The following is a 7,364-nucleotide window of genomic DNA, read 5'->3' on the forward strand; positions in this document are numbered from 1 at the left end:
AGACCAAGAAGGCCCCGTATAACGTGCACATTAGAAGAATTCTTGATAAAAAATCAAGGTTAATCTCTTGCTGCCAACTGGCCATGCAGTGGAAAATTGGGCGAAGCCTCTGGATAACCAGTTAATAGCACCAGGATTACAGGTAGAGACTGCTAATCTTGAATTAATCGATCGCTGCAAACATACGTCATTGAAGCAACGCATGCCTGGAGCAGTCAGATTGTCTATTGCAAGTGTATTTTAATGGAGTTTGTTGCTTTACCTGAACGGACAATATCAACTTTTAAAGTATTCTCTTTACTTTTGTCGGTGTCGTCATCGTCGTTGTAAAACTACCCCTGGTTCAAATAAAACCTGGGACCAACAAAACAGCTACTTAGTCCCAGATTAAACCATTTTTTCCAGGAAAGTGCATTGGCACTAGAATATGAAAAAAAAAAACAATTCTGAGTCAAAAGAACAAAGTCCCTCTGAAAGATTAATTGTCAACTCCTCTTATAAACCACTAAAGCAATTGAAACAAAACTGTACACCACTGTTGTATGGTAGAAGATCGTAGATCCTTTACAACGATTACTCATTTTGTTTGGATTCGTCAAATTAGTACTGTGTCCCCACTTTGCTCAATCGACTGCAATCTCGCGGGCATCCTCTAGTATTATCAAATTTAAAGCTTTGATGAACAGCCAATCGCTTTCTGTTCTTAACAATTTATGTAAACTTATGCGACAAATTACAAAGATGTTGTCTTCAGTGTAGTTCCCTTAATTTAAGTGTATGAAACTTATCATGAATGTGACTCCGGATTATTCCTTTCAATACATGTACACTAGTCAACTTCTTATGCATATATATTTATATAATCAAGTCTAAGTTACATCTCAACTATAGAATCCACGCGAGGTTGCAAATCTGTGATGCAAATTTGGTCGCTCCCTCAGCGGGATTCGATCCCTTTCTCTTCTCCGACATCTATATGGCAACGTCGCCTGCAAGTCCAACTCTCTAGACCGCTCGGTCAACTAGGCTATAGAATATAGCTTTCGTTAACCGAGTGTTACTTCCTCGTAAAATCTAGAGCGCGGACACAGTGACATTAGCACATGATAATAATAAATAAATAAATAAATAAATAAGTTTTATTTAGAGTCGGAATGAAATACATAATAATAAACATAAGCTCTATTTAGCTTTTGACCAACGTAATATAACAACAAAGCATGCAAATGATAATGGACAATACAAGAGATAAATATATGATAAGAGCTGGCTAACAAAGCAAAATAAAAGAAGATGAATGAATAGCACTAGTACTATAAGGAACTAAAACTGATGTGACGAAAGCGTTAAAGCAAAATAAAAAAAAAAGTATATGTAAATACTTGAAATGACCTAGATGGAGTCTAGGCTTGTACTCATCGACCTCAAACAAAGAGTCTCTGAAAGATGAATCTAATTTAGTCTCTGGTATTATCAAAAAGTCCACAAGTTTATCAACAAGATTTTTATGAATTTCATCAAATTTATAACGTAAACTGTTAATATTGAGATGACAAACTAGGAAATTGTTGATATGTTTCTTTCTAGTATTTCTAAGTTCATCAACTATATCATTTTGCTCTGACCCTGATATTGACAATTTAATATTCACTTCATTTATTTCAGATGTATTAAAGATAGAGTCAGTAAAATGCAATGTGTCGCAATCACTGCATATCCAAGGTTCAATTGATTTACATAAAGCTGAATAAGATAACCTCTGATGATATTGGGAAAGACAGTACAGGATCTGTAATATTATACAAATACAGTCACACCAGGTATATAATACATTACTCCTACACCGTAAGATGTTAGAATTCCGTTCCTCCATACCCAACCTATTACTTCCTAGCGCCATATTGCATACCGCTCGTTCCGACGTTCTTTGAAATCGGCAGAATTATTTACCATTTAAAACATTTTATACAGTATCTTTATCATAAAAAGGAGATGGTGAACAAACTGAAGAAAAACAAATGACCTACCTGAATAGAAATTCCAGAAATCCTGGAAATTCTTTGTAAAAGCAGTTTAAATGAACTTCACATTTGGTTTTTAGCATTTTGAATGAGTAATTCCGTTTGATAAAATTTCGAATTTTAAAATTTGCGAAACGAACATATTAAATTAACCAACGAATTGCCTTTACCAACTTTCGTCAAGAATATATTGCATTCCGTAAAGTTAGTGACCTAATTAAAAATGGCCAGTCACTTTGATTACTGTTTCGTTACAAATGTTTTCTAGGTATTTTACAAAAAAAAAATTATCGCTTGATTTCCGATATGTTAAACTTATTTTATATAAATAAAAGATTTAAAATTTTTTAAAACATATGATTAGCTAATTCACATTTGCGGTGGCTTTCAATATGTCATGATCAGACGCTAGAGGTTAGGGTGGCACCAAGTCAGAAATGAAATATATATAGCTTTCGTTAACTGAGTTATACTTCATAAGATAAGAATAAGATAAGAAAACTTTATTTTGATTCGGCATGTCCTGAATACAAAAACAAACTCTAAGGAGCTTTTGACAGAATATAAAACAATAACACAACATAAAACAAGGCAAGGACACATACACACAAAGCAATGCATACAATCAAGCACAAAAAAGCATGGCATGCAAATAATAAAACATAGTAATATAGCAGATAACTAAGCATAAAAGTATATAAATATGCAGAAACTAAATCTAAAGCAGAAGTACTATTATACAAGTAGAGCCAAACAAAACATATAGCTAAAAATAAGCATGATATATAATAGAATGTTACCTGCATGCTTAACAGCGACATTCCGAACCATTCAATGACTGATTTAGACTTTTGAAATGAGAAAATCTGTTTTCTGTCCTGAAATGGTTAGGAAGCCTATTTCAGAGTGCTGCCGCAGCAAATTCAAAGATTTTTTACCGTATCTGCTTGACCACCTGAGGCATATCCAATACGTTTACATACTAGTACCTGAAAGGATATTTAAATTTCGTTTTACATTTACCAGTTTTTTAGGCATACAAGGGCAATATTATTAACAATTTTAAAAGTTTCTAAAGCCATAATTCTTATCCGTCTGATCTGCAGTGAAGGCACTCTAACTTTGATGAGGAGTTCCTGGTATGAGCTATAAATGCAGTCATCACATACGAAACGAAGTGCTCTTTCTTGCCCTTTTTCTATTTTTTTTTTTTTTTTGGAAAATTCTTTTCTGTACAAAAGTGCCAAGCCAAAATGCAAAAATTGAAATTACTCAGAATAGAAGTATAAAATATTGTTGTTAAACGATCCAAATAAGAGCCTAATCTTTTTAATACATTTAGTTGCTGAGATGCCTTCCTGCAGATCACACTGATATGATCATCAAAATTAAACTAATAGTCATTATCTATTCCTAGTAATTTCACCGTTTTTTCGCAAGTGAGGACTAAATCTTGAATTTTGATGGAGGGACTTTTCTCAAATGTCTTTTTTCCCTCTGCAAGAACTTGAAATTTATTAGGATTTCCCTGCATTTTATATAACCGAAATCAATCGATCAAAATTTGAGACTCAGATTCACGCGTACAGATTAACTTATCAAAATAAGGGTTAAAAAAAGACAAGGTATTATCGTCTGCATAGTTATATAAGCTCCTTTTTTTAAAGCGGAAGCTGTCAATTATAACAACGTTAAACAACAACGGGCCTAAGATGGAGTCCTGAGATACACGTTTTTGAATGTTAGCCCACCCACTCAGAACATTAGTAACTTTAATTTGCTATTTTCTGTTTGATAAATAAGATTTAAGGAGTGAGACTGAATTTATGGAGACACAGTATGCTGATAATTTATCGAGAAGAATTTCATGGGGGAGGCAATCAAAAGCCTTAGAAAGATCTATCAGAACTGCTGCTACATATTGTTTTTTTTTGTCAAGAACAGCTCGCCAGTCTTCTAATACTCTGAGTAGGGTGTTCTGGCATCCATGACCACGTCTGAAAGCACATAGAAAAGGATCAAATATTTAGTCATAATAATCAGATAATTGTATTTCACATATCTTTTCAAAAACTTTGGAAAATATAGGAAGGGCACTAACAGGCCTATAATTGTTTTTTGACAATGAGTCATTTTCTTGAATAAAGGTACAACCTGTGTCTCTTTCAATTTATGAGGAAAATAGGTATTTAAATCATCGTCAGTAAATCTAGAGCGAACTTGAGCACATGTTGTAACTGAATAGGTTGTCTTTGTTTTTTTGGTTCATTGTAATTCGTTTTCATGTTTTTTTTTCTATAGATTAGGTCGACTTTCGTCTTTTATGAATAGTTTCCCCTCATTTATTTTTGGGGCTTTTTACAGCTTGCTTTATATGGTATGGTTTTGCCATCATTGGAAACCGTGTGGTGGCCTATTTCCTACTTGCGGAGCTCGGGATACAACCATATTTTATCCTGTTTTTGCAGAGTTACCTCCCGTAAGAGCAGGTATAATTTCGAAGTCTCTCTAATCGATGTTCGAATTCGGGTGCAGAAAAAAGAGGTAACTCGAATGAAAATGGAATCCCCAGCAGACAAACACAACGGTGTTTCTGAAATTTAAATGGTGTTTCATTTTGTTGGTAGGTTACATAAGAATGATTTTCATTTGTATCCCGGGTAAAGAAAATTTATGGCAGGGTCAGTAGAACGGGAAATGTCGTTTTGACTTTCGAGATTTTCTAAAGTTACGTCGATATCGGATGGAAAACCTTACGTGTTCCAAATAGATACCTGCTCCAAAGGGAGACAAATGTTGACAAAATGTTGGTCCGCAAGTCGGGAATAGAAGTTTAATTGTTCTTTGCTTTGCTTAAAGCCTTTTTGGTGGATGACTATGTCATTGACAGTTATACCACATCTCCTTTTTTTATATTGTAAGGGATCAAACCTGTAAATGTAGATACCCAATACCATATTATTTTTCGATGAAATCAATGTTTACCGAAAAAATGTCAATATACCCCGGAAAAGGCCGAGTGGTGTTCCGATTGGAGTATCTATGCTACGAACAAACTACGTACTAGTTGAAGTCTGTTTTTATACTACTAAGTATTATAATATATATAAAAATCAAAGATTCGCTCAGATGCTTAAGTTTTTAACGTACATTGTACTACTTCAGTTGAACAGACACCCCAAGACACATAAAAGCAGACAAGTCTCATTATATGTGTTTATATATTTTTTTCCTAACCTTATATTTTACCTTGCGAAAGCGTTCCCCGTTACTACTACTAAGGGCTTTTTAACATCCTTGACTATCGTGTCGGATCTCGCACGGACGGCCCAGTTTGGTGGGCTTTAAATAAATTATGATATTCATTTTAATTGTATTTTTTAACAAAAGAAAAGAAATAAATAAGTTAATAAATAAATAATAAAAGTAAATAAATAAATAAATGTTTAGTAGAAAAAAAATATGAATAGTGAATTATTGAAATGTTGGTTATTAAATATAAAATGACTGCATGCATGATTTGAAAAGTAAGGATAAAAATAAATTTGGACCATATGTTAAGAAGGAAAATGCCGAGTTGGATGGAGAAGAGCCAAGGACAACCATCCGGACCTAGAAGACGGAAGAACTGTGTGATTCAAATTGCCAAAATAGCGTTTGCGTTTTTAGAGTCAAATGGGTGTGGTTAAGTGAATATCCAGGGGTGAAGTGCACATTTAATAATTGATAGTGTTAGAATTTTAGTTAACAAAGGTGTATGCTTATTTAGAATGTCGAAAAGTTTATGCCGAGCCGAAAAGTGTATGTAAATTTAGACTGCCTTGTCTAGCCGAGCGTAGTTCCCGGATTTTACCGTGCTAGCACACGACGTTAGTGCGCAGTTTTATTAACGCCACACAAGACCGACCTTTCTAGCCCATGCCTCTGGTGAATGGGTTGACCAATGCTTTTTTTAGTTTGAAAACTGGATCGGTTATTATTGGTTAGATTGATCAACTTTTATAATTTAACAAGTGTAAATATAAATCCAAAATTTACATGTGGACTTAAGAAGAGCCAAAAGTTTAGTCAAAGAAGCAAATTAGTCATGTATTTAAAAGCCAAAGAAGTAAATTAAAAGAGAGTAGAATTATAAGAAATAATAAAACATTTTTTGATTATTTGGGAGTTTAGCATTATGACTAAGTAAAAACTGGAGTTTTTTTTTAAAGAAGAACGCATGTGACATTATACTACACACAACTGGAGCTATCAGCGCGGTAGATGTTTCATAAACATATGTGTGCATGATTAACAAAAAGAAATAAACAAAAAGCAATGAAAGACTGTGTGTAGAAATATATTTCACTGTGGAACCCCATATCAGGTGATTAGTTTTATTTTAATTCAGTTATATATATTACTTTGTTTTTATTGAAATATGAATTAAAACGTATTGTTACCAGGGCGTCGCATGACCACCTGAAACTGCTCGGCTGAAATCAATGCAACTGCGCTGAATAAGGTGGTTAACTTAATGAAGATGATATTATTCAAAATAAATGGTACTGTATGGATAACGGGGCGGATCCAGGATTTTATATTAGGGGCGCACAGTTAAAATTTCGCCGAGCGCGGCGAGGCGAAAAACTTTTGGAGGCTAAATTTTTGAAAAATTTAAATAAACTATAGGTCAGATGATTAGTAATCACGTTGAATGGTAGTGTTTAATAAACTTCGAATGTTTAAATGGGTGGAATGCGACGACATTAATTTTCATCGTCTCTTCAGATACTTTAATAAGCTGAGGACAACCCATGCTTTGCAAATTTTAGGGAGGGCGCGCGCCCGCCACGCCCCCGCCTGAATCCGCCCAAGAATAAGTTAGATACGAATCATTGGTCTTGGTTTTATTAGGTTAAATAATTACCCTGCATATTTATAAGTGCGTCGCATGACCACCTGCAACGACACGACTGAAATCAGTGCAACCATACTCGATATATAGGGTGTGGATTATCCTATTTAAAATTAAAAATATATATATTCTTATTTATATTTTACTTATATGAGATTTAAACCATATTGTAGCCAGTGCTGAATAAGGTTGTTGAGTTAAAATGTACCTACTTAAATGATTTTTATTTGCTTTTAAGATTATGTATGCCGTACATACTTTGGTGCGTGGCATGACCACGTGAAACTGCTCGGCTGAAATCAATGCAGTTGCACTGTATATATAGGGCGTTAAGTTATTTAAGGACAATTACCGTATTTTAAACAAAAGTATGCTATATTTTATGATGATAACCAATGACTGAAATAAATTGCGCTAGTGCTGACCAGACTTGTTGCTGAACTGAT

This window comes from Perna viridis, chromosome 12 (genome assembly GCF_037379345.1).
Source record: "Perna viridis isolate PV_CMFRI_1.1 ecotype Kerala chromosome 12, ASM3737934v1, whole genome shotgun sequence".
Classification (NCBI taxonomy): domain Eukaryota; kingdom Metazoa; phylum Mollusca; class Bivalvia; order Mytilida; family Mytilidae; genus Perna; species Perna viridis.